Source organism: Salmo salar, chromosome 08, assembly GCF_965601325.2.
Source record: "Salmo salar chromosome 08, fSalSal1, whole genome shotgun sequence".
Taxonomy (NCBI): domain Eukaryota; kingdom Metazoa; phylum Chordata; class Actinopteri; order Salmoniformes; family Salmonidae; genus Salmo; species Salmo salar.
The window spans coordinates 3,328,266-3,348,727 of record NC_138298.1 but is presented as its reverse complement, the minus strand read 5'-3'; the positions used below and the strand labels follow the sequence as shown (position 1 = coordinate 3,348,727).

At 42.2% G+C, this 20,462-nt stretch overlaps 48 non-coding genes across 48 annotated transcripts; all 48 read left to right on the top strand.

The window, feature by feature from the left end:
* The first annotated feature begins 111 nt into the window (after positions 1-111).
* Positions 112-230, top strand: LOC145885774 (5S ribosomal RNA). Its single transcript, XR_014397358.1, has one exon. It is a non-coding gene; the product is annotated as a 5S ribosomal RNA (ribosomal RNA).
* Positions 231-639: 409 nt separating this feature from the next.
* Positions 640-758, top strand: LOC145856192 (5S ribosomal RNA). Its single transcript, XR_014377080.1, has one exon. It is a non-coding gene; the product is annotated as a 5S ribosomal RNA (ribosomal RNA).
* Positions 759-897: 139 nt separating this feature from the next.
* On the top strand, positions 898-1,016 carry LOC145885773 (5S ribosomal RNA). The gene has a single exon (XR_014397357.1). It is a non-coding gene; the product is annotated as a 5S ribosomal RNA (ribosomal RNA).
* A 409-nt stretch (positions 1,017-1,425) lies between these two features.
* On the top strand, positions 1,426-1,544 carry LOC145885772 (5S ribosomal RNA). The gene has a single exon (XR_014397356.1). It is a non-coding gene; the product is annotated as a 5S ribosomal RNA (ribosomal RNA).
* Positions 1,545-1,683: 139 nt separating this feature from the next.
* LOC145856191 (5S ribosomal RNA) lies at positions 1,684-1,802 on the top strand. Its single transcript, XR_014377079.1, has one exon. It is a non-coding gene; the product is annotated as a 5S ribosomal RNA (ribosomal RNA).
* A 409-nt stretch (positions 1,803-2,211) lies between these two features.
* Positions 2,212-2,330, top strand: LOC145856190 (5S ribosomal RNA). The gene has a single exon (XR_014377078.1). It is a non-coding gene; the product is annotated as a 5S ribosomal RNA (ribosomal RNA).
* A 139-nt stretch (positions 2,331-2,469) lies between these two features.
* LOC145856189 (5S ribosomal RNA) lies at positions 2,470-2,588 on the top strand. Its single transcript, XR_014377077.1, has one exon. It is a non-coding gene; the product is annotated as a 5S ribosomal RNA (ribosomal RNA).
* Positions 2,589-2,997: 409 nt separating this feature from the next.
* LOC145856188 (5S ribosomal RNA) lies at positions 2,998-3,116 on the top strand. The gene has a single exon (XR_014377076.1). It is a non-coding gene; the product is annotated as a 5S ribosomal RNA (ribosomal RNA).
* Positions 3,117-3,255: 139 nt separating this feature from the next.
* LOC145856187 (5S ribosomal RNA) lies at positions 3,256-3,374 on the top strand. Its single transcript, XR_014377075.1, has one exon. It is a non-coding gene; the product is annotated as a 5S ribosomal RNA (ribosomal RNA).
* Positions 3,375-3,783: 409 nt separating this feature from the next.
* LOC145856186 (5S ribosomal RNA) lies at positions 3,784-3,902 on the top strand. The gene has a single exon (XR_014377074.1). It is a non-coding gene; the product is annotated as a 5S ribosomal RNA (ribosomal RNA).
* A 139-nt stretch (positions 3,903-4,041) lies between these two features.
* LOC145883232 (5S ribosomal RNA) lies at positions 4,042-4,160 on the top strand. Its single transcript, XR_014394806.1, has one exon. It is a non-coding gene; the product is annotated as a 5S ribosomal RNA (ribosomal RNA).
* A 139-nt stretch (positions 4,161-4,299) lies between these two features.
* On the top strand, positions 4,300-4,418 carry LOC145883231 (5S ribosomal RNA). The gene has a single exon (XR_014394805.1). It is a non-coding gene; the product is annotated as a 5S ribosomal RNA (ribosomal RNA).
* Positions 4,419-4,827: 409 nt separating this feature from the next.
* On the top strand, positions 4,828-4,946 carry LOC145851386 (5S ribosomal RNA). Its single transcript, XR_014373237.1, has one exon. It is a non-coding gene; the product is annotated as a 5S ribosomal RNA (ribosomal RNA).
* A 139-nt stretch (positions 4,947-5,085) lies between these two features.
* On the top strand, positions 5,086-5,204 carry LOC145883230 (5S ribosomal RNA). The gene has a single exon (XR_014394804.1). It is a non-coding gene; the product is annotated as a 5S ribosomal RNA (ribosomal RNA).
* Positions 5,205-6,276: 1,072 nt separating this feature from the next.
* On the top strand, positions 6,277-6,395 carry LOC145856185 (5S ribosomal RNA). The gene has a single exon (XR_014377073.1). It is a non-coding gene; the product is annotated as a 5S ribosomal RNA (ribosomal RNA).
* A 409-nt stretch (positions 6,396-6,804) lies between these two features.
* On the top strand, positions 6,805-6,923 carry LOC145884028 (5S ribosomal RNA). Its single transcript, XR_014395607.1, has one exon. It is a non-coding gene; the product is annotated as a 5S ribosomal RNA (ribosomal RNA).
* A 139-nt stretch (positions 6,924-7,062) lies between these two features.
* Positions 7,063-7,181, top strand: LOC145887082 (5S ribosomal RNA). Its single transcript, XR_014398669.1, has one exon. It is a non-coding gene; the product is annotated as a 5S ribosomal RNA (ribosomal RNA).
* Positions 7,182-7,590: 409 nt separating this feature from the next.
* On the top strand, positions 7,591-7,709 carry LOC145884874 (5S ribosomal RNA). Its single transcript, XR_014396454.1, has one exon. It is a non-coding gene; the product is annotated as a 5S ribosomal RNA (ribosomal RNA).
* A 139-nt stretch (positions 7,710-7,848) lies between these two features.
* Positions 7,849-7,967, top strand: LOC145856184 (5S ribosomal RNA). Its single transcript, XR_014377072.1, has one exon. It is a non-coding gene; the product is annotated as a 5S ribosomal RNA (ribosomal RNA).
* A 1,072-nt stretch (positions 7,968-9,039) lies between these two features.
* Positions 9,040-9,158, top strand: LOC145884873 (5S ribosomal RNA). The gene has a single exon (XR_014396453.1). It is a non-coding gene; the product is annotated as a 5S ribosomal RNA (ribosomal RNA).
* Positions 9,159-9,297: 139 nt separating this feature from the next.
* On the top strand, positions 9,298-9,416 carry LOC145856182 (5S ribosomal RNA). The gene has a single exon (XR_014377070.1). It is a non-coding gene; the product is annotated as a 5S ribosomal RNA (ribosomal RNA).
* Positions 9,417-9,825: 409 nt separating this feature from the next.
* On the top strand, positions 9,826-9,944 carry LOC145856181 (5S ribosomal RNA). The gene has a single exon (XR_014377069.1). It is a non-coding gene; the product is annotated as a 5S ribosomal RNA (ribosomal RNA).
* Positions 9,945-10,353: 409 nt separating this feature from the next.
* Positions 10,354-10,472, top strand: LOC145885798 (5S ribosomal RNA). Its single transcript, XR_014397382.1, has one exon. It is a non-coding gene; the product is annotated as a 5S ribosomal RNA (ribosomal RNA).
* A 139-nt stretch (positions 10,473-10,611) lies between these two features.
* On the top strand, positions 10,612-10,730 carry LOC145856180 (5S ribosomal RNA). The gene has a single exon (XR_014377068.1). It is a non-coding gene; the product is annotated as a 5S ribosomal RNA (ribosomal RNA).
* Positions 10,731-11,139: 409 nt separating this feature from the next.
* Positions 11,140-11,258, top strand: LOC145856179 (5S ribosomal RNA). Its single transcript, XR_014377067.1, has one exon. It is a non-coding gene; the product is annotated as a 5S ribosomal RNA (ribosomal RNA).
* A 139-nt stretch (positions 11,259-11,397) lies between these two features.
* Positions 11,398-11,516, top strand: LOC145856178 (5S ribosomal RNA). The gene has a single exon (XR_014377066.1). It is a non-coding gene; the product is annotated as a 5S ribosomal RNA (ribosomal RNA).
* Positions 11,517-11,925: 409 nt separating this feature from the next.
* LOC145885796 (5S ribosomal RNA) lies at positions 11,926-12,044 on the top strand. Its single transcript, XR_014397380.1, has one exon. It is a non-coding gene; the product is annotated as a 5S ribosomal RNA (ribosomal RNA).
* Positions 12,045-12,183: 139 nt separating this feature from the next.
* On the top strand, positions 12,184-12,302 carry LOC145856177 (5S ribosomal RNA). Its single transcript, XR_014377065.1, has one exon. It is a non-coding gene; the product is annotated as a 5S ribosomal RNA (ribosomal RNA).
* A 139-nt stretch (positions 12,303-12,441) lies between these two features.
* On the top strand, positions 12,442-12,560 carry LOC145856176 (5S ribosomal RNA). The gene has a single exon (XR_014377064.1). It is a non-coding gene; the product is annotated as a 5S ribosomal RNA (ribosomal RNA).
* Positions 12,561-12,969: 409 nt separating this feature from the next.
* On the top strand, positions 12,970-13,088 carry LOC145856175 (5S ribosomal RNA). Its single transcript, XR_014377063.1, has one exon. It is a non-coding gene; the product is annotated as a 5S ribosomal RNA (ribosomal RNA).
* A 409-nt stretch (positions 13,089-13,497) lies between these two features.
* Positions 13,498-13,616, top strand: LOC145885795 (5S ribosomal RNA). The gene has a single exon (XR_014397379.1). It is a non-coding gene; the product is annotated as a 5S ribosomal RNA (ribosomal RNA).
* Positions 13,617-13,755: 139 nt separating this feature from the next.
* On the top strand, positions 13,756-13,874 carry LOC145856174 (5S ribosomal RNA). The gene has a single exon (XR_014377062.1). It is a non-coding gene; the product is annotated as a 5S ribosomal RNA (ribosomal RNA).
* Positions 13,875-14,013: 139 nt separating this feature from the next.
* LOC145856173 (5S ribosomal RNA) lies at positions 14,014-14,132 on the top strand. Its single transcript, XR_014377061.1, has one exon. It is a non-coding gene; the product is annotated as a 5S ribosomal RNA (ribosomal RNA).
* Positions 14,133-14,541: 409 nt separating this feature from the next.
* LOC145881969 (5S ribosomal RNA) lies at positions 14,542-14,660 on the top strand. Its single transcript, XR_014393536.1, has one exon. It is a non-coding gene; the product is annotated as a 5S ribosomal RNA (ribosomal RNA).
* Positions 14,661-14,799: 139 nt separating this feature from the next.
* Positions 14,800-14,918, top strand: LOC145856171 (5S ribosomal RNA). Its single transcript, XR_014377059.1, has one exon. It is a non-coding gene; the product is annotated as a 5S ribosomal RNA (ribosomal RNA).
* Positions 14,919-15,327: 409 nt separating this feature from the next.
* Positions 15,328-15,446, top strand: LOC145856170 (5S ribosomal RNA). The gene has a single exon (XR_014377058.1). It is a non-coding gene; the product is annotated as a 5S ribosomal RNA (ribosomal RNA).
* Positions 15,447-15,585: 139 nt separating this feature from the next.
* On the top strand, positions 15,586-15,704 carry LOC145856169 (5S ribosomal RNA). Its single transcript, XR_014377057.1, has one exon. It is a non-coding gene; the product is annotated as a 5S ribosomal RNA (ribosomal RNA).
* Positions 15,705-16,113: 409 nt separating this feature from the next.
* On the top strand, positions 16,114-16,232 carry LOC145856168 (5S ribosomal RNA). Its single transcript, XR_014377056.1, has one exon. It is a non-coding gene; the product is annotated as a 5S ribosomal RNA (ribosomal RNA).
* Positions 16,233-16,641: 409 nt separating this feature from the next.
* On the top strand, positions 16,642-16,760 carry LOC145856167 (5S ribosomal RNA). Its single transcript, XR_014377055.1, has one exon. It is a non-coding gene; the product is annotated as a 5S ribosomal RNA (ribosomal RNA).
* A 409-nt stretch (positions 16,761-17,169) lies between these two features.
* Positions 17,170-17,288, top strand: LOC145856165 (5S ribosomal RNA). Its single transcript, XR_014377053.1, has one exon. It is a non-coding gene; the product is annotated as a 5S ribosomal RNA (ribosomal RNA).
* A 139-nt stretch (positions 17,289-17,427) lies between these two features.
* On the top strand, positions 17,428-17,546 carry LOC145856164 (5S ribosomal RNA). Its single transcript, XR_014377052.1, has one exon. It is a non-coding gene; the product is annotated as a 5S ribosomal RNA (ribosomal RNA).
* Positions 17,547-17,955: 409 nt separating this feature from the next.
* Positions 17,956-18,074, top strand: LOC145856163 (5S ribosomal RNA). Its single transcript, XR_014377051.1, has one exon. It is a non-coding gene; the product is annotated as a 5S ribosomal RNA (ribosomal RNA).
* A 409-nt stretch (positions 18,075-18,483) lies between these two features.
* On the top strand, positions 18,484-18,602 carry LOC145856162 (5S ribosomal RNA). The gene has a single exon (XR_014377050.1). It is a non-coding gene; the product is annotated as a 5S ribosomal RNA (ribosomal RNA).
* A 139-nt stretch (positions 18,603-18,741) lies between these two features.
* Positions 18,742-18,860, top strand: LOC145856161 (5S ribosomal RNA). The gene has a single exon (XR_014377049.1). It is a non-coding gene; the product is annotated as a 5S ribosomal RNA (ribosomal RNA).
* Positions 18,861-18,999: 139 nt separating this feature from the next.
* LOC145856159 (5S ribosomal RNA) lies at positions 19,000-19,118 on the top strand. The gene has a single exon (XR_014377047.1). It is a non-coding gene; the product is annotated as a 5S ribosomal RNA (ribosomal RNA).
* A 409-nt stretch (positions 19,119-19,527) lies between these two features.
* On the top strand, positions 19,528-19,646 carry LOC145856158 (5S ribosomal RNA). The gene has a single exon (XR_014377046.1). It is a non-coding gene; the product is annotated as a 5S ribosomal RNA (ribosomal RNA).
* A 139-nt stretch (positions 19,647-19,785) lies between these two features.
* LOC145856157 (5S ribosomal RNA) lies at positions 19,786-19,904 on the top strand. Its single transcript, XR_014377045.1, has one exon. It is a non-coding gene; the product is annotated as a 5S ribosomal RNA (ribosomal RNA).
* A 409-nt stretch (positions 19,905-20,313) lies between these two features.
* On the top strand, positions 20,314-20,432 carry LOC145856065 (5S ribosomal RNA). Its single transcript, XR_014376953.1, has one exon. It is a non-coding gene; the product is annotated as a 5S ribosomal RNA (ribosomal RNA).
* The last annotated feature ends 30 nt before the right edge of the window (positions 20,433-20,462 follow it).

Sequence of the window (20,462 nt, the reverse complement as noted above, 5' to 3'; positions counted from 1 at the left end):
TATTTCATCAGCAACACTGCCTTGTATTAAGCATTTAATGATGAATTGACTAAATGTCTGTTTTATCAGACTCACTTTGACTATATATGTTGTAGCAAGAGATTGTTTCTCGCTTACGGCCATACCAGCCTGGGTACGCCCGATCTCGTCTGATCTCGGAAGCTAGGCAGGGTCGGGCCTGGTTAGTACTTGGATGGGAGACCGCCTGGGAATACCAGGTGCTGTAAGCATTTTGTCCACGAGGGTGTGCCCCTGCACTATTTCATCAGCAACACTGCCTTGTAGTAAGCATTTAATGATGAATTGACTAAATGCAGCTTCCTGCCTTTTTAATAGGATCAAATTTCCTTGTGTTTTCAATTAGCATCTGCCTTGTATTTATAAGACAAACAAGAATATTGTTGCTGAATGCAGCTTGTGTGTGCTTTGTGCTCCTTTGCCCTGTTCAAATGATGAAAGGAAATAAAGTTTGTATTTTATCCAACTACCTGTGCTAAAAAGTGATGGGAACAGTGTTTGTAATTTCTTCTACTTTTTCAGTGACACAAAGTTCAAGCTGCTTATCTAATTGGTGAAAATGCAATGTCTGTTTATCACACTCACTTTGACTATATATGTTGTAGCAAGAGATTGTTTCTCGCTTACGGCCATACCAGCCTGGGTACGCCCGATCTCGTCTGATCTCGGAAGCTAAGCAGGGTCGGGCCTGGTTAGTACTTGGATGGGAGACCGCCTGGGAATACCAGGTGCTGTAAGCATTTTGTCCACGAGGGTGTGCTCTTGCACTATTTCATCAGCAACACTGCCTTGTATTAAGCATTTAATGATGAATTGACTAAATGTCTGTTTTATCAGACTCACTTTGACTATATATGTTGTAGCAAGAGATTGTTTCTCGCTTACGGCCATACCAGCCTGGGTACGCCCGATCTCGTCTGATCTCGGAAGCTAGGCAGGGTCGGGCCTGGTTAGTACTTGGATGGGAGACCGCCTGGGAATACCAGGTGCTGTAAGCATTTTGTCCACGAGGGTGTGCCCCTGCACTATTTCATCAGCAACACTGCCTTGTAGTAAGCATTTAATGATGAATTGACTAAATGCAGCTTCCTGCCTTTTTAATAGGATCAAATTTCCTTGTGTTTTCAATTAGCATCTGCCTTGTATTTATAAGACAAACAAGAATATTGTTGCTGAATGCAGCTTGTGTGTGCTTTGTGCTCCTTTGCCCTGTTCAAATGATGAAAGGAAATAAAGTTTGTATTTTATCCAACTACCTGTGCTAAAAAGTGATGGGAACAGTGTTTGTAATTTCTTCTACTTTTTCAGTGACACAAAGTTCAAGCTGCTTATCTAATTGGTGAAAATGCAATGTCTGTTTATCACACTCACTTTGACTATATATGTTGTAGCAAGAGATTGTTTCTCGCTTACGGCCATACCAGCCTGGGTACGCCCGATCTCGTCTGATCTCGGAAGCTAGGCAGGGTCGGGCCTGGTTAGTACTTGGATGGGAGACCGCCTGGGAATACCAGGTGCTGTAAGCATTTTGTCCACGAGGGTGTGCTCTTGCACTATTTCATCAGCAACACTGCCTTGTATTAAGCATTTAATGATGAATTGACTAAATGTCTGTTTTATCAGACTCACTTTGACTATATATGTTGTAGCAAGAGATTGTTTCTCGCTTACGGCCATACCAGCCTGGGTACGCCCGATCTCGTCTGATCTCGGAAGCTAAGCAGGGTCGGGCCTGGTTAGTACTTGGATGGGAGACCGCCTGGGAATACCAGGTGCTGTAAGCATTTTGTCCACGAGGGTGTGCCCCTGCACTATTTCATCAGCAACACTGCCTTGTAGTAAGCATTTAATGATGAATTGACTAAATGCAGCTTCCTGCCTTTTTAATAGGATCAAATTTCCTTGTGTTTTCAATTAGCATCTGCCTTGTATTTATAAGACAAACAAGAATATTGTTGCTGAATGCAGCTTGTGTGTGCTTTGTGCTCCTTTGCCCTGTTCAAATGATGAAAGGAAATAAAGTTTGTATTTTATCCAACTACCTGTGCTAAAAAGTGATGGGAACAGTGTTTGTAATTTCTTCTACTTTTTCAGTGACACAAAGTTCAAGCTGCTTATCTAATTGGTGAAAATGCAATGTCTGTTTATCACACTCACTTTGACTATATATGTTGTAGCAAGAGATTGTTTCTCGCTTACGGCCATACCAGCCTGGGTACGCCCGATCTCGTCTGATCTCGGAAGCTAAGCAGGGTCGGGCCTGGTTAGTACTTGGATGGGAGACCGCCTGGGAATACCAGGTGCTGTAAGCATTTTGTCCACGAGGGTGTGCTCTTGCACTATTTCATCAGCAACACTGCCTTGTATTAAGCATTTAATGATGAATTGACTAAATGTCTGTTTTATCAGACTCACTTTGACTATATATGTTGTAGCAAGAGATTGTTTCTCGCTTACGGCCATACCAGCCTGGGTACGCCCGATCTCGTCTGATCTCGGAAGCTAAGCAGGGTCGGGCCTGGTTAGTACTTGGATGGGAGACCGCCTGGGAATACCAGGTGCTGTAAGCATTTTGTCCACGAGGGTGTGCCCCTGCACTATTTCATCAGCAACACTGCCTTGTAGTAAGCATTTAATGATGAATTGACTAAATGCAGCTTCCTGCCTTTTTAATAGGATCAAATTTCCTTGTGTTTTCAATTAGCATCTGCCTTGTATTTATAAGACAAACAAGAATATTGTTGCTGAATGCAGCTTGTGTGTGCTTTGTGCTCCTTTGCCCTGTTCAAATGATGAAAGGAAATAAAGTTTGTATTTTATCCAACTACCTGTGCTAAAAAGTGATGGGAACAGTGTTTGTAATTTCTTCTACTTTTTCAGTGACACAAAGTTCAAGCTGCTTATCTAATTGGTGAAAATGCAATGTCTGTTTATCACACTCACTTTGACTATATATGTTGTAGCAAGAGATTGTTTCTCGCTTACGGCCATACCAGCCTGGGTACGCCCGATCTCGTCTGATCTCGGAAGCTAAGCAGGGTCGGGCCTGGTTAGTACTTGGATGGGAGACCGCCTGGGAATACCAGGTGCTGTAAGCATTTTGTCCACGAGGGTGTGCTCTTGCACTATTTCATCAGCAACACTGCCTTGTATTAAGCATTTAATGATGAATTGACTAAATGTCTGTTTTATCAGACTCACTTTGACTATATATGTTGTAGCAAGAGATTGTTTCTCGCTTACGGCCATACCAGCCTGGGTACGCCCGATCTCGTCTGATCTCGGAAGCTAAGCAGGGTCGGGCCTGGTTAGTACTTGGATGGGAGACCGCCTGGGAATACCAGGTGCTGTAAGCATTTTGTCCACGAGGGTGTGCCCCTGCACTATTTCATCAGCAACACTGCCTTGTAGTAAGCATTTAATGATGAATTGACTAAATGCAGCTTCCTGCCTTTTTAATAGGATCAAATTTCCTTGTGTTTTCAATTAGCATCTGCCTTGTATTTATAAGACAAACAAGAATATTGTTGCTGAATGCAGCTTGTGTGTGCTTTGTGCTCCTTTGCCCTGTTCAAATGATGAAAGGAAATAAAGTTTGTATTTTATCCAACTACCTGTGCTAAAAAGTGATGGGAACAGTGTTTGTAATTTCTTCTACTTTTTCAGTGACACAAAGTTCAAGCTGCTTATCTAATTGGTGAAAATGCAATGTCTGTTTATCACACTCACTTTGACTATATATGTTGTAGCAAGAGATTGTTTCTCGCTTACGGCCATACCAGCCTGGGTACGCCCGATCTCGTCTGATCTCGGAAGCTAAGCAGGGTCGGGCCTGGTTAGTACTTGGATGGGAGACCGCCTGGGAATACCAGGTGCTGTAAGCATTTTGTCCACGAGGGTGTGCTCTTGCACTATTTCATCAGCAACACTGCCTTGTAGTAAGCATTTAATGATGAATTGACTAAATGTCTGTTTTATCAGACTCACTTTGACTATATATGTTGTAGCAAGAGATTGATTCTCGCTTACGGCCATATCAGCCTGGGTACGCCCGATCTCGTCTGATCTCGGAAGCTAAGCAGGGTCGGGCCTGGTTAGTACTTGGATGGGAGACCGCCTGGGAATACCAGGTGCTGTAAGCATTTTGTCCACGAGGGTGTGCTCTTGCACTATTTCATCAGCAACACTGCCTTGTAGTAAGCATTTAATGATGAATTGACTAAATGTCTGTTTTATCAGACTCACTTTGACTATATATGTTGTAGCAAGAGATTGATTCTCGCTTACGGCCATATCAGCCTGGGTACGCCCGATCTCGTCTGATCTCGGAAGCTAAGCAGGGTCGGGCCTGGTTAGTACTTGGATGGGAGACCGCCTGGGAATACCAGGTGCTGTAAGCATTTTGTCCACGAGGGTGTGCTCTTGCACTATTTCATCAGCAACACTGCCTTGTAGTAAGCATTTAATGATGAATTGACAAAATGCAGCTTCCTGCCTTTTTAATAGGATCAAATTTCCTTGTGTTTTCAATTAGCATCTGCCTTGTATTTATAAGACAAACAAGAATATTGTTGCTGAATGCAGCTTGTGTGTGCTTTATGCTCCTTTGCCCTGTTCAAATGATGAAAGGAAATAAAGTTTGTATTTTATCCAACTACCTGTGCTAAAAAGTGATGGGAACAGTGTTTGTAATTTCTTCTACTTTTTCAGTGACACAAAGTTCAAGCTGCTTATCTAATTGGTGAAAATGCAATGTCTGTTTATCACACTCACTTTGACTATATATGTTGTAGCAAGAGATTGTTTCTCGCTTACGGCCATACCAGCCTGGGTACGCCCGATCTCGTCTGATCTAGGAAGCTAAGCAGGGTCGGGCCTGGTTAGTACTTGGATGGGAGGCCGCCTGGGAATACCAGGTGCTGTAAGCATTTTGTCCACGAGGGTGTGCTCTTGCACTATTTCATCAGCAACACTGCCTTGTAGTAAGCATTTAATGATGAATTGACTAAATGTCTGTTTTATCAGACTCACTTTGACTATATATGTTGTAGCAAGAGATTGATTCTCGCTTACGGCCATATCAGCCTGGGTACGCCCGATCTCGTCTGATCTCGGAAGCTAAGCAGGGTCGGGCCTGGTTAGTACTTGGATGGGAGACCGCCTGGGAATACCAGGTGCTGTAAGCATATAGTGCCCCTGCACTATTTCATCAGCAATATTTTATTTTATATATAAATGCTTCCGCTCAGTGTTTGAGATCAATTGACACCCTTTACCATGGCACTTTGAGATTTATTTTAAATTGCAAAACCCTTACGCACCACTGCACTTTGTATACCAGGGTTGGCTGGCCTTCTCTAGTCACTCGTAGGCTCAGTCACTGGTATACTTTTATTTACAAAGCCATTTTGGGTTTACTACCTTTTTATTTGGGCATTTTTATTGTTCAGAAATGTGGTGGGTACTCTCTTCATTCGAGGGACTTTATCTTGCTAACTGTTCCAAATGTCCGAACTGAATTTGGTAAAAGGGCTTTTATGTACTCTGCGCCATCGTCTTGGAATGCCTTACAAAATACTTTTAAACTGGAAGAACTTGTCCCGATTGGTATTTTTAAATCACTGATGAATGATCTTGAGACTGATTCCCTGACCTGTCAATGTTTTTAATTTGCTGTTTTTGATTTTGTTATATTCTTTGTTAATTTTATGGTTTTTACTAGATTACTTGTAGTTTTTCATGTTGTTTGTCTAATTTTTGTAATGACTTGGCGCTGCCTATCTTGGCCAGGACGCTCTTGAAAAAGAGATTTTAAATCTCAATGAGCCTTTCCTGGTTAAATAAAGGTTTAAAAAAAAAAATAATAAAAAAAAAAAAAAAACAAAAAAAAACACTGCCTTGTAGTAAGCATTTAATGATGAATTGACTAAATGCAGCTTCCTGCCTTTTTAATAGGATCAAATTTCCTTGTGTTTTCAATTAGCATCTGCCTTGTATTTATAAGACAAACAAGAATATTGTTGCTGAATGCAGCTTGTGTGTGCTTTGTGCTCCTTTGCCCTGTTCAAATGATGAAAGGAAATAAAGTTTGTATTTTATCCAACTACCTGTGCTAAAAAGTGATGGGAACAGTGTTTGTAATTTCTTCTACTTTTTCAGTGACACAAAGTTCAAGCTGCTTATCTAATTGGTGAAAATGCAATGTCTGTTTATCACACTCACTTTGACTATATATGTTGTAGCAAGAGATTGTTTCTCGCTTACGGCCATACCAGCCTGGGTACGCCCGATCTCGTCTGATCTCGGAAGCTAAGCAGGGTCGGGCCTGGTTAGTACTTGGATGGGAGACCGCCTGGGAATACCAGGTGCTGTAAGCATTTTGTCCACGAGGGTGTGCCCCTGCACTATTTCATCAGCAACACTGCCTTGTAGTAAGCATTTAATGATGAATTGACTAAATGCAGCTTCCTGCCTTTTTAATAGGATCAAATTTCCTTGTGTTTTCAATTAGCATCTGCCTTGTATTTATAAGACAAACAAGAATATTGTTGCTGAATGCAGCTTGTGTGTGCTTTGTGCTCCTTTGCCCTGTTCAAATGATGAAAGGAAATAAAGTTTGTATTTTATCCAACTACCTGTGCTAAAAAGTGATGGGAACAGTGTTTGTAATTTCTTCTACTTTTTCAGTGACACAAAGTTCAAGCTGCTTATCTAATTGGTGAAAATGCAATGTCTGTTTATCACACTCACTTTGACTATATATGTTGTAGCAAGAGATTGTTTCTCGCTTACGGCCATACCAGCCTGGGTACGCCCGATCTCGTCTGATCTCGGAAGCTAAGCAGGGTCGGGCCTGGTTAGTACTTGGATGGGAGACCGCCTGGGAATACTAGGTGCTGTAAGCATTTTGTCCACGAGGGTGTGCCCCTGCACTATTTCATCAGCAACACTGCCTTGTATTAAGCATTTAATGATGAATTGACTAAATGTCTGTTTTATCAGACTCACTTTGACTATATATGTTGTAGCAAGAGATTGTTTCTCGCTTACGGCCATACCAGCCTGGGTACGCCCGATCTCGTCTGATCTCGGATGCTAAGCAGGGTCGGGCCTGGTTAGTACTTGGATGGGAGACCGCCTGGGAATACTAGGTGCTGTAAGCATTTTGTCCACGAGGGTGTGCCCCTGCACTATTTCATCAGCAACACTGCCTTGTAGTAAGCATTTAATGATGAATTGACTAAATGCAGCTTCCTGCCTTTTTAATAGGATCAAATTTCCTTGTGTTTTCAATTAGCATCTGCCTTGTATTTATAAGACAAACAAGAATATTGTTGCTGAATGCAGCTTGTGTGTGCTTTGTGCTCCTTTGCCCTGTACAAATGATGAAAGGAAATAAAGTTTGTATTTTATCCAACTACCTGTGCTAAAAAGTGATGGGAACAGTGTTTGTAATTTCTTCTACTTTTTCAGTGACACAAAGTTCAAGCTGCTTATCTAATTGGTGAAAATGCAATGTCTGTTTATCACACTCACTTTGACTATATATGTTGTAGCAAGAGATTGTTTCTCGCTTACGGCCATACCAGCCTGGGTACGCCCGATCTCGTCTGATCTCGGAAGCTAAGCAGGGTCGGTCCTGGTTAGTACTTGGATGGGAGACCGCCTGGGAATACCAGGTGCTGTAAGCATTTTGTCCACGAGGGTGTGCTCTTGCACTATTTCATCAGCAACACTGCCTTGTATTAAGCATTTAATGATGAATTGACTAAATGTCTGTTTTATCAAACTCACTTTGACTATATATGTTGTAGCAAGAGATTGTTTCTCGCTTACGGCCATACCAGCCTGGGTACGCCCGATCTCGTCTGATCTCGGAAGCTAAGCAGGGTCGGGCCTGGTTAGTACTTGGATGGGAGACCGCCTGGGAATACCAGGTGCTGTAAGCATATAGTGCCCCTGCACTATTTCATCAGCAATATTTTATTTTATATATAAATGCTTCCGCTCAGTGTTTGAGATCAATTGACACCCTTTACCATGGCACTTTGAGATTTATTTTAAATTGCAAAACCCTTACGCACCACTGCACTTTGTATACCAGGGTTGGCTGGCCTTCTCTAGTCACTCGTAGGCTCAGTCACTGGTATACTTTTATTTACAAAGCCATTTTGGGTTTACTACCTTTTTATTTGGGCATTTTTATTGTTCAGAAATGTGGTGGGTACTCTCTTCGTTCGAGGGACTTTATCTTGCTAACTGTTCCAAATGTCCGAACTGAATTTGGTAAAAGGGCTTTTATGTACTCTGCGCCATCGTCTTGGAATGCCTTACAAAAGACTTTTAAACTGGAAGAACTTGTCCCGATTGGTATTTTTAAATCACTGATGAATGATCTTGAGACTGATTCCCTGACCTGTCAATGTTTTTAATTTGCTGTTTTTGATTTTGTTATATTCTTTGTTAATTTTATGGTTTTTACTAGATTACTTGTAGTTTTTCATGTTGTTTGTCTAATTTTTGTAATGACTTGGCGCTGCCTATCTTGGCCAGGACGCTCTTGAAAAAGAGAATTTAAATCTCAATGAGCCTTTCCTGGTTAAATAAAGGTTTAAAAAAAAAATAAATAAAAAAAAAAAAAAAATAAAAAAAAACACTGCCTTGTAGTAAGCATTTAATGATGAATTGACTAAATGCAGCTTCCTGCCTTTTTAATAGGATCAAATTTCCTTGTGTTTTCAATTAGCATCTGCCTTGTATTTATAAGACAAACAAGAATATTGTTGCTGAATGCAGCTTATGTGTGCTTTGTGCTCCTTTGCCCTGTACAAATGATGAAAGGAAATAAAGTTTGTATTTTATCCAACTACCTGTGCTAAAAAGTGATGGGAACAGTGTTTGTAATTTCTTCTACTTTTTCAGTGACACAAAGTTCAAGCTGCTTATCTAATTGGTGAAAATGCAATGTCTGTTTATCACACTCACTTTGACTATATATGTTGTAGCAAGAGATTGTTTCTCGCTTACGGCCATACCAGCCTGGGTACGCCCGATCTCGTCTGATCTCGGAAGCTAAGCAGGGTCGGTCCTGGTTAGTACTTGGATGGGAGACCGCCTGGGAATACCAGGTGCTGTAAGCATTTTGTCCACGAGGGTGTGCTCTTGCACTATTTCATCAGCAACACTGCCTTGTATTAAGCATTTAATGATGAATTGACTAAATGTCTGTTTTATCAAACTCACTTTGACTATATATGTTGTAGCAAGAGATTGTTTCTCGCTTACGGCCATACCAGCCTGGGTACGCCCGATCTCGTCTGATCTCGGAAGCTAAGCAGGGTCGGGCCTGGTTAGTACTTGGATGGGAGACCGCCTGGGAATACCAGGTGCTGTAAGCATTTTGTCCACGAGGGTGTGCCCCTGCACTATTTCATCAGCAACACTGCCTTGTAGTAAGCATTTAATGATGAATTGACTAAATGCAGCTTCCTGCCTTTTTAATAGGATCAAATTTCCTTGTGTTTTCAATTAGCATCTGCCTTGTATTTATAAGACAAACAAGAATATTGTTGCTGAATGCAGCTTGTGTGTGCTTTGTGCTCCTTTGCCCTGTTCAAATGATGAAAGGAAATAAAGTTTGTATTTTATCCAACTACCTGTGCTAAAAAGTGATGGGAACAGTGTTTGTAATTTCTTCTACTTTTTCAGTGACACAAAGTTCAAGCTGCTTATCTAATTGGTGAAAATGCAATGTCTGTTTATCACACTCACTTTGACTATATATGTTGTAGCAAGAGATTGTTTCTCGCTTACGGCCATACCAGCCTGGGTACGCCCGATCTCGTCTGATCTCGGAAGCTAAGCAGGGTCGGGCCTGGTTAGTACTTGGATGGGAGACCGCCTGGGAATACCAGGTGCTGTAAGCATTTTGTCCACGAGGGTGTGCCCCTGCACTATTTCATCAGCAACACTGCCTTGTAGTAAGCATTTAATGATGAATTGACTAAATGCAGCTTCCTGCCTTTTTAATAGGATCAAATTTCCTTGTGTTTTCAATTAGCATCTGCCTTGTATTTATAAGACAAACAAGAATATTGTTGCTGAATGCAGCTTGTGTGTGCTTTGTGCTCCTTTGCCCTGTTCAAATGATGAAAGGAAATAAAGTTTGTATTTTATCCAACTACCTGTGCTAAAAAGTGATGGGAACAGTGTTTGTAATTTCTTCTACTTTTTCAGTGACACAAAGTTCAAGCTGCTTATCTAATTGGTGAAAATGCAATGTCTGTTTATCACACTCACTTTGACTATATATGTTGTAGCAAGAGATTGTTTCTCGCTTACGCCCATACCAGCCTGGGTACGCCCGATCTCGTCTGATCTCGGAAGCTAAGCAGGGTCGGGCCTGGTTAGTACTTGGATGGGAGACCGCCTGGGAATACCAGGTGCTGTAAGCATTTTGTCCACGAGGGTGTGCTCTTGCACTATTTCATCAGCAACACTGCCTTGTATTAAGCATTTAATGATGAATTGACTAAATGTCTGTTTTATCAGACTCACTTTGACTATATATGTTGTAGCAAGAGATTGTTTCTCGCTTACGGCCATACCAGCCTGGGTACGCCCGATCTCGTCTGATCTCGGAAGCTAAGCAGGGTCGGGCCTGGTTAGTACTTGGATGGGAGACCGCCTGGGAATACCAGGTGCTGTAAGCATTTTGTCCACGAGGGTGTGCCCCTGCACTATTTCATCAGCAACACTGCCTTGTAGTAAGCATTTAATGATGAATTGACTAAATGCAGCTTCCTGCCTTTTTAATAGGATCAAATTTCCTTGTGTTTTCAATTAGCATCTGCCTTGTATTTATAAGACAAACAAGAATATTGTTGCTGAATGCAGCTTGTGTGTGCTTTGTGCTCCTTTGCCCTGTTCAAATGATGAAAGGAAATAAAGTTTGTATTTTATCCAACTACCTGTGCTAAAAAGTGATGGGAACAGTGTTTGTAATTTCTTCTACTTTTTCAGTGACACAAAGTTCAAGCTGCTTATCTAATTGGTGAAAATGCAATGTCTGTTTATCACACTCACTTTGACTATATATGTTGTAGCAAGAGATTGTTTCTCGCTTACGGCCATACCAGCCTGGGTACGCCCGATCTCGTCTGATCTCGGAAGCTAAGCAGGGTCGGGCCTGGTTAGTACTTGGATGGGAGACCGCCTGGGAATACCAGGTGCTGTAAGCATTTTGTCCACGAGGGTGTGCTCTTGCACTATTTCATCAGCAACACTGCCTTGTATTAAGCATTTAATGATGAATTGACTAAATGTCTGTTTTATCAGACTCACTTTGACTATATATGTTGTAGCAAGAGATTGTTTCTCGCTTACGGCCATACCAGCCTGGGTACGCCCGATCTCGTCTGATCTCGGAAGCTAAGCAGGGTCGGGCCTGGTTAGTACTTGGATGGGAGACCGCCTGGGAATACCAGGTGCTGTAAGCATTTTGTCCACGAGGGTGTGCCCCTGCACTATTTCATCAGCAACACTGCCTTGTAGTAAGCATTTAATGATGAATTGACTAAATGCAGCTTCCTGCCTTTTTAATAGGATCAAATTTCCTTGTGTTTTCAATTAGCATCTGCCTTGTATTTATAAGACAAACAAGAATATTGTTGCTGAATGCAGCTTGTGTGTGCTTTGTGCTCCTTTGCCCTGTTCAAATGATGAAAGGAAATAAAGTTTGTATTTTATCCAACTACCTGTGCTAAAAAGTGATGGGAACAGTGTTTGTAATTTCTTCTACTTTTTCAGTGACACAAAGTTCAAGCTGCTTATCTAATTGGTGAAAATGCAATGTCTGTTTATCACACTCACTTTGACTATATATGTTGTAGCAAGAGATTGTTTCTCGCTTACGCCCATACCAGCCTGGGTACGCCCGATCTCGTCTGATCTCGGAAGCTAAGCAGGGTCGGGCCTGGTTAGTACTTGGATGGGAGACCGCCTGGGAATACCAGGTGCTGTAAGCATTTTGTCCACGAGGGTGTGCTCTTGCACTATTTCATCAGCAACACTGCCTTGTATTAAGCATTTAATGATGAATTGACTAAATGTCTGTTTTATCAGACTCACTTTGACTATATATGTTGTAGCAAGAGATTGTTTCTCGCTTACGGCCATACCAGCCTGGGTACGCCCGATCTCGTCTGATCTCGGAAGCTAAGCAGGGTCGGGCCTGGTTAGTACTTGGATGGGAGACCGCCTGGGAATACCAGGTGCTGTAAGCATTTTGTCCACGAGGGTGTGCTCTTGCACTATTTCATCAGCAACACTGCCTTGTATTAAGCATTTAATGATGAATTGACTAAATGTCTGTTTTATCAGACTCACTTTGACTATATATGTTGTAGCAAGAGATTGTTTCTCGCTTACGGCCATACCAGCCTGGGTACGCCCGATCTCGTCTGATCTCGGAAGCTAAGCAGGGTCGGGCCTGGTTAGTACTTGGATGGGAGACCGCCTGGGAATACCAGGTGCTGTAAGCATTTTGTCCACGAGGGTGTGCCCCTGCACTATTTCATCAGCAACACTGCCTTGTAGTAAGCATTTAATGATGAATTGACTAAATGCAGCTTCCTGCCTTTTTAATAGGATCAAATTTCCTTGTGTTTTCAATTAGCATCTGCCTTGTATTTATAAGACAAACAAGAATATTGTTGCTGAATGCAGCTTGTGTGTGCTTTGTGCTCCTTTGCCCTGTTCAAATGATGAAAGGAAATAAAGTTTGTATTTTATCCAACTACCTGTGCTAAAAAGTGATGGGAACAGTGTTTGTAATTTCTTCTACTTTTTCAGTGACACAAAGTTCAAGCTGCTTATCTAATTGGTGAAAATGCAATGTCTGTTTATCACACTCACTTTGACTATATATGTTGTAGCAAGAGATTGTTTCTCGCTTACGGCCATACCAGCCTGGGTACGCCCGATCTCGTCTGATCTCGGAAGCTAAGCAGGGTCGGGCCTGGTTAGTACTTGGATGGGAGACCGCCTGGGAATACCAGGTGCTGTAAGCATTTTGTCCACGAGGGTGTGCCCCTGCACTATTTCATCAGCAACACTGCCTTGTAGTAAGCATTTAATGATGAATTGACTAAATGCAGCTTCCTGCCTTTTTAATAGGATCAAATTTCCTTGTGTTTTCAATTAGCATCTGCCTTGTATTTATAAGACAAACAAGAATATTGTTGCTGAATGCAGCTTGTGTGTGCTTTGTGCTCCTTTGCCCTGTTCAAATGATGAAAGGAAATAAAGTTTGTATTTTATCCAACTACCTGTGCTAAAAAGTGATGGGAACAGTGTTTGTAATTTCTTCTACTTTTTCAGTGACACAAAGTTCAAGCTGCTTATCTAATTGGTGAAAATGCAATGTCTGTTTATCACACTCACTTTGACTATATATGTTGTAGCAAGAGATTGTTTCTCGCTTACGCCCATACCAGCCTGGGTACGCCCGATCTCGTCTGATCTCGGAAGCTAAGCAGGGTCGGGCCTGGTTAGTACTTGGATGGGAGACCGCCTGGGAATACCAGGTGCTGTAAGCATTTTGTCCACGAGGGTGTGCTCTTGCACTATTTCATCAGCAACACTGCCTTGTATTAAGCATTTAATGATGAATTGACTAAATGTCTGTTTTATCAGACTCACTTTGACTATATATGTTGTAGCAAGAGATTGTTTCTCGCTTACGGCCATACCAGCCTGGGTACGCCCGATCTCGTCTGATCTCGGAAGCTAAGCAGGGTCGGGCCTGGTTAGTACTTGGATGGGAGACCGCCTGGGAATACCAGGTGCTGTAAGCATTTTGTCCACGAGGGTGTGCTCTTGCACTATTTCATCAGCAACACTGCCTTGTATTAAGCATTTAATGATGAATTGACTAAATGTCTGTTTTATCAGACTCACTTTGACTATATATGTTGTAGCAAGAGATTGTTTCTCGCTTACGGCCATACCAGCCTGGGTACGCCCGATCTCGTCTGATCTCGGAAGCTAAGCAGGGTCGGGCCTGGTTAGTACTTGGATGGGAGACCGCCTGGGAATACCAGGTGCTGTAAGCATTTTGTCCACGAGGGTGTGCCCCTGCACTATTTCATCAGCAACACTGCCTTGTAGTAAGCATTTAATGATGAATTGACTAAATGCAGCTTCCTGCCTTTTTAATAGGATCAAATTTCCTTGTGTTTTCAATTAGCATCTGCCTTGTATTTATAAGACAAACAAGAATATTGTTGCTGAATGCAGCTTGTGTGTGCTTTGTGCTCCTTTGCCCTGTTCAAATGATGAAAGGAAATAAAGTTTGTATTTTATCCAACTACCTGTGCTAAAAAGTGATGGGAACAGTGTTTGTAATTTCTTCTACTTTTTCAGTGACACAAAGTTCAAGCTGCTTATCTAATTGGTGAAAATGCAATGTCTGTTTATCACACTCACTTTGACTATATATGTTGTAGCAAGAGATTGTTTCTCGCTTATGGCCATACCAGCCTGGGTACGCCCGATCTCGTCTGATCTCGGAAGCTAAGCAGGGTCGGGCCTGGTTAGTACTTGGATGGGAGACCGCCTGGGAATACCAGGTGCTGTAAGCATTTTGTCCACGAGGGTGTGCTCTTGCACTATTTCATCAGCAACACTGCCTTGTATTAAGCATTTAATGATGAATTGACTAAATGTCTGTTTTATCAGACTCACTTTGACTATATATGTTGTAGCAAGAGATTGTTTCTCGCTTACGGCCATACCAGCCTGGGTACGCCCGATCTCGTCTGATCTCGGAAGCTAAGCAGGGTCGGGCCTGGTTAGTACTTGGATGGGAGACCGCCTGGGAATACCAGGTGCTGTAAGCATTTTGTCCACGAGGGTGTGCCCCTGCACTATTTCATCAGCAACACTGCCTTGTAGTAAGCATTTAATGATGAATTGACTAAATGCAGCTTCCTGCCTTTTTAATAGGATCAAATTTCCTTGTGTTTTCAATTAGCATCTGCCTTGTATTTATAAGACAAACAAGAATATTGTTGCTGAATGCAGCTTGTGTGTGCTTTGTGCTCCTTTGCCCTGTTCAAATGATGAAAGGAAATAAAGTTTGTATTTTATCCAACTACCTGTGCTAAAAAGTGATGGGAACAGTGTTTGTAATTTCTTCTACTTTTTCAGTGACACAAAGTTCAAGCTGCTTATCTAATTGGTGAAAATGCAATGTCTGTTTATCACACTCACTTTGACTATATATGTTGTAGCAAGAGATTGTTTCTCGCTTACGGCCATACCAGCCTGGGTACGCCCGATCTCGTCTGATCTCGGAAGCTAAGCAGGGTCGGGCCTGGTTAGTACTTGGATGGGAGACCGCCTGGGAATACCAGGTGCTGTAAGCATTTTGTCCACGAGGGTGTGCTCTTGCACTATTTCATCAGCAACACTGCCTTGTATTAAGCATTTAATGATGAATTGACTAAATGTCTGTTTTATCAGACTCACTTTGACTATATATGTTGTAGCAAGAGATTGTTTCTCGCTTACGGCCATACCAGCCTGGGTACGCCCGATCTCGTCTGATCTCGGAAGCTAAGCAGGGTCGGGCCTGGTTAGTACTTGGATGGGAGACCGCCTGGGAATACCAGGTGCTGTAAGCATTTTGTCCACGAGGGTGTGCCCCTGCACTATTTCATCAGCAACACTGCCTTGTAGTAAGCATTTAATGATGAATTGACTAAATGCAGCTTCCTGCCTTTTTAATAGGATCAAATTTCCTTGTGTTTTCAATTAGCATCTGCCTTGTATTTATAAGACAAACAAGAATATTGTTGCTGAATGCAGCTTGTGTGTGCTTTGTGCTCCTTTGCCCTGTTCAAATGATGAAAGGAAATAAAGTTTGTATTTTATCCAACTACCTGTGCTAAAAAGTGATGGGAACAGTGTTTGTAATTTCTTCTACTTTTTCAGTGACACAAAGTTCAAGCTGCTTATCTAATTGGTGAAAATGCAATGTCTGTTTATCACACTCACTTTGACTATATATGTTGTAGCAAGAGATTGTTTCTCGCTTACGGCCATACCAGCCTGGGTACGCCCGATCTCGTCTGATCTCGGAAGCTAAGCAGGGTCGGGCCTGGTTAGTACTTGGATGGGAGACCGCCTGGGAATACCAGGTGCTGTAAGCATTTTGTCCACGAGGGTGTGCCCCTGCACTATTTCATCAGCAACACTGCCTTGTAGTAAGCATTTAATGATGAATTGACTAAATGCAGCTTCCTGCCTTTTTAATAGGATCAAATTTCCTTGTGTTTTCAATTAGCATCTGCCTTGTATTTATAAGACAAACAAGAATATTGTTGCTGAATGCAGCTTGTGTGTGCTTTGTGCTCCTTTGCCCTGTTCAAATGATGAAAGGAAATAAAGTTTGTATTTTATCCAACTACCTGTGCTAAAAAGTGATGGGAACAGTGTTTGTAATTTCTTCTACTTTTTCAGTGACACAAAGTTCAAGCTGCTTATCTAATTGGTGAAAATGCAATGTCTGTTTATCACACTCACTTTGACTATATATGTTGTAGCAAGAGATTTTTTCTCGCTTACGGCCATACCAGCCTGGGTACGCCCGATCTCGTCTGATCTCGGAAGCTAAGCAGGGTCGGGCCTGGTTAGTACTTGGATGGGAGACCGCCTGGGAATACCAGGTGCTGTAAGCATTTTGTCCACGAGGGTGTGCCCCTGCACTATTTCATCAGCAACACTGCCTTGTAGTAAGCATTTAATGATGAATTGACTAAATGCAGCTTCCTGCCTTTTTAATAGGATCAAATTTCCTTGTGTTTTCAATTAGCATCTGCCTTGTATTTATAAGACAAACAAGAATATTGTTGCTGAATGCAGCTTGTGTGTGCTTTGTGCTCCTTTGCCCTGTTCAAATGATGAAAGGAAATAAAGTTTGTATTTTATCCAACTACCTGTGCTAAAAAGTGATGGGAACAGTGTTTGTAATTTCTTCTACTTTTTCAGTGACACAAAGTTCAAGCTGCTTATCTAATTGGTGAAAATGCAATGTCTGTTTATCACACTCACTTTGACTATATATGTTGTAGCAAGAGATTGTTTCTCGCTTACGGCCATACCAGCCTGGGTACGCCCGATCTCGTCTGATCTCGGAAGCTAAGCAGGGTCGGGCCTGGTTAGTACTTGGATGGGAGACCGCCTGGGAATACCAGGTGCTGTAAGCATTTTGTCCACGAGGGTGTGCTCTTGCACTATTTCATCAGCAACACTGCCTTGTATTAAGCATTTAATGATGAATTGACTAAATGTCTGTTTTATCAGACTCACTTTGACTATATATGTTGTAGCAAGAGATTGTTTCTCGCTTACGGCCATACCAGCCTGGGTACGCCCGATCTCGTCTGATCTCGGAAGCTAAGCAGGGTCGGGCCTGGTTAGTACTTGGATGGGAGACCGCCTGGGAATACCAGGTGCTGTAAGCATTTTGTCCACGAGGGTGTGCCCCTGCACTATTTCATCAGCAACACTGCCTTGTAGTAAGCATTTAATGATGAATTGACTAAATGCAGCTTCCTGCCTTTTTAATAGAATCAAATTTCCTTGTGTTTTCAATTAGCATCTGCCTTGTATTTATAAGACAAACAAGAATATTGTTGCTGAATGCAGCTTGTGTGTGCTTTGTGCTCCTTTGCCCTGTTCAAATGATGAAAGGAAATAAAGTTTGTATTTTATCCAACTACCTGTGCTAAAAAGTGATGGGAACAGTGTTTGTAATTTCTTCTACTTTTTCAGTGACACAAAGTTCAAGCTGCTTATCTAATTGGTGAAAATGCAATGTCTGTTTATCACACTCACTTTGACTATATATGTTGTAGCAAGAGATTGTTTCTCGCTTACGGCCATACCAGCCTGGGTACGCCCGATCTCGTCTGATCTCGGAAGCTAAGCAGGGTCGGGCCTGGTTAGTACTTGGATGGGAGACCGCCTGGGAATACCAGGTGCTGTAAGCATTTTGTCCACGAGGGTGTGCCCCTGCACTATTTCATCAGCAACACTGCCTTGTAGTAAGCATTTAATGATGAATTGACTAAATGCAGCTTCCTGCCTTTTTAATAGGATCAAATTTCCTTGTGTTTTCAATTAGCATCTGCCTTGTATTTATAAGACAAACAAGAATATTGTTGCTGAATGCAGCTTGTGTGTGCTTTGTGCTCCTTTGCCCTGTTCAAATGATGAAAGGAAATAAAGTTTGTATTTTATCCAACTACCTGTGCTAAAAAGTGATGGGAACAGTGTTTGTAATTTCTTCTACTTTTTCAGTGACACAAAGTTCAAGCTGCTTATCTAATTGGTGAAAATGCAATGTCTGTTTATCACACTCACTTTGACTATATATGTTGTAGCAAGAGATTGTTTCTCGCTTACGGCCATACCAGCCTGGGTACGCCCGATCTCGTCTGATCTCGGAAGCTAAGCAGGGTCGGGCCTGGTTAGTACTTGGATGGGAGACCGCCTGGGAATACCAGGTGCTGTAAGCATTTTGTCCACGAGGGTGTGCTCTTGCACTATTTCATCAGCAACACTGCCTTGTATTAAGCATTTAATGATGAATTGACTAAATGTCTGTTTTATCAGACTCACTTTGACTATATATGTTGTAGCAAGAGATTGTTTCTCGCTTACGGCCATACCAGCCTGGGTACGCCCGATCTCGTCTGATCTCGGAAGCTAAGCAGGGTCGGGCCTGGTTAGTACTTGGATGGGAGACCGCCTGGGAATACCAGGTGCTGTAAGCATTTTGTCCACGAGGGTGTGCCCCTGCACTATTTCATCAGCAACACTGCCTTGTAGTAAGCATTTAATGATGAATTGACTAAATGTCTGTTTTATCAGACTCACTTTGACTATATATGTTGTAGCAAGAGATTGTTTCTCGCTTACGGCCATACCAGCCTGGGTACGCCCGATCTCGTCTGATCTCGGAAGCTAAGCAGGGTCGGGCCTGGTTAGTACTTGGATGGGAGACCGCCTGGGAATACCAGGTGCTGTAAGCATTTTGTCCACGAGGGTGTGCCCCTGCACTATTTCATCAGCAACACTGCCTTGTAGTAAGCATTTAATGATGAATTGACTAAATGCAGCTTCCTGCCTTTTTAATAGGATCAAATTTCCTTGTGTTTTCAATTAGCATCTGCCTTGTATTTATAAGACAAACAAGAATATTGTTGCTGAATGCAGCTTGTGTGTGCTTTGTGCTCCTTTGCCCTGTTCAAATGATGAAAGGAAATAAAGTTTGTATTTTATCCAACTACCTGTGCTAAAAAGTGATGGGAACAGTGTTTGTAATTTCTTCTACTTTTTCAGTGACACAAAGTTCAAGCTGCTTATCTAATTGGTGAAAATGCAATGTCTGTTTATCACACTCACTTTGACTATATATGTTGTAGCAAGAGATTGTTTCTCGCTTACGGCCATACCAGCCTGGGTACGCCCGATCTCGTCTGATCTCGGAAGCTAAGCAGGGTCGGGCCTGGTTAGTACTTGGATGGGAGACCGCCTGGGAATACCAGGTGCTGTAAGCATTTTGTCCACGAGGGTGTGCTCTTGCACTATTTCATCAGCAACACTGCCTTGTATTAAGCATTTAATGATGAATTGACTAAATGTCTGTTTTATCAGACTCACTTTGACTATATATGTTGTAGCAAGAGATTGTTTCTCGCTTACGGCCATACCAGCCTGGGTACGCCCGATCTCGTCTGATCTCGGAAGCTAAGCAGGGTCGGGCCTGGTTAGTACTTGGATGGGAGACCGCCTGGGAATACCAGGTGCTGTAAGCATTTTGTCCACGAGGGTGTGCCCCTGCACTATTTCATCAGCAACACTGCCTTGTAGTAAGCATTTAATGATGAATTGACTAAATGCAGCTTCCTGCCTTTTTAATAGGATCAAATTTCCTTGTGTTTTCAATTAGCATCTGCCTTGTATTTATAAGACAAACAAGAATATTGTTGCTGAATGCAGCTTGTGTGTGCTTTGTGCTCCTTTGCCCTGTTCAAATGATGAAAGGAAATAAAGTTTGTATTTTATCCAACTACCTGTGCTAAAAAGTGATGGGAACAGTGTTTGTAATTTCTTCTACTTTTTCAGTGACACAAAGTTCAAGCTGCTTATCTAATTGGTGAAAATGCAATGTCTGTTTATCACACTCACTTTGACTATATATGTTGTAGCAAGAGATTGTTTCTCGCTTACGGCCATACCAGCCTGGGTACGCCCGATCTCATCTGATCTCGGAAGCTAAGCAGGGTCGGGCCTGGTTAGTACTTGGATGGGAGACCGCCTGGGAATACCAGGTGCTGTAAGCATTTTGTCCACGAGGGTGTGCTCTTGCACTA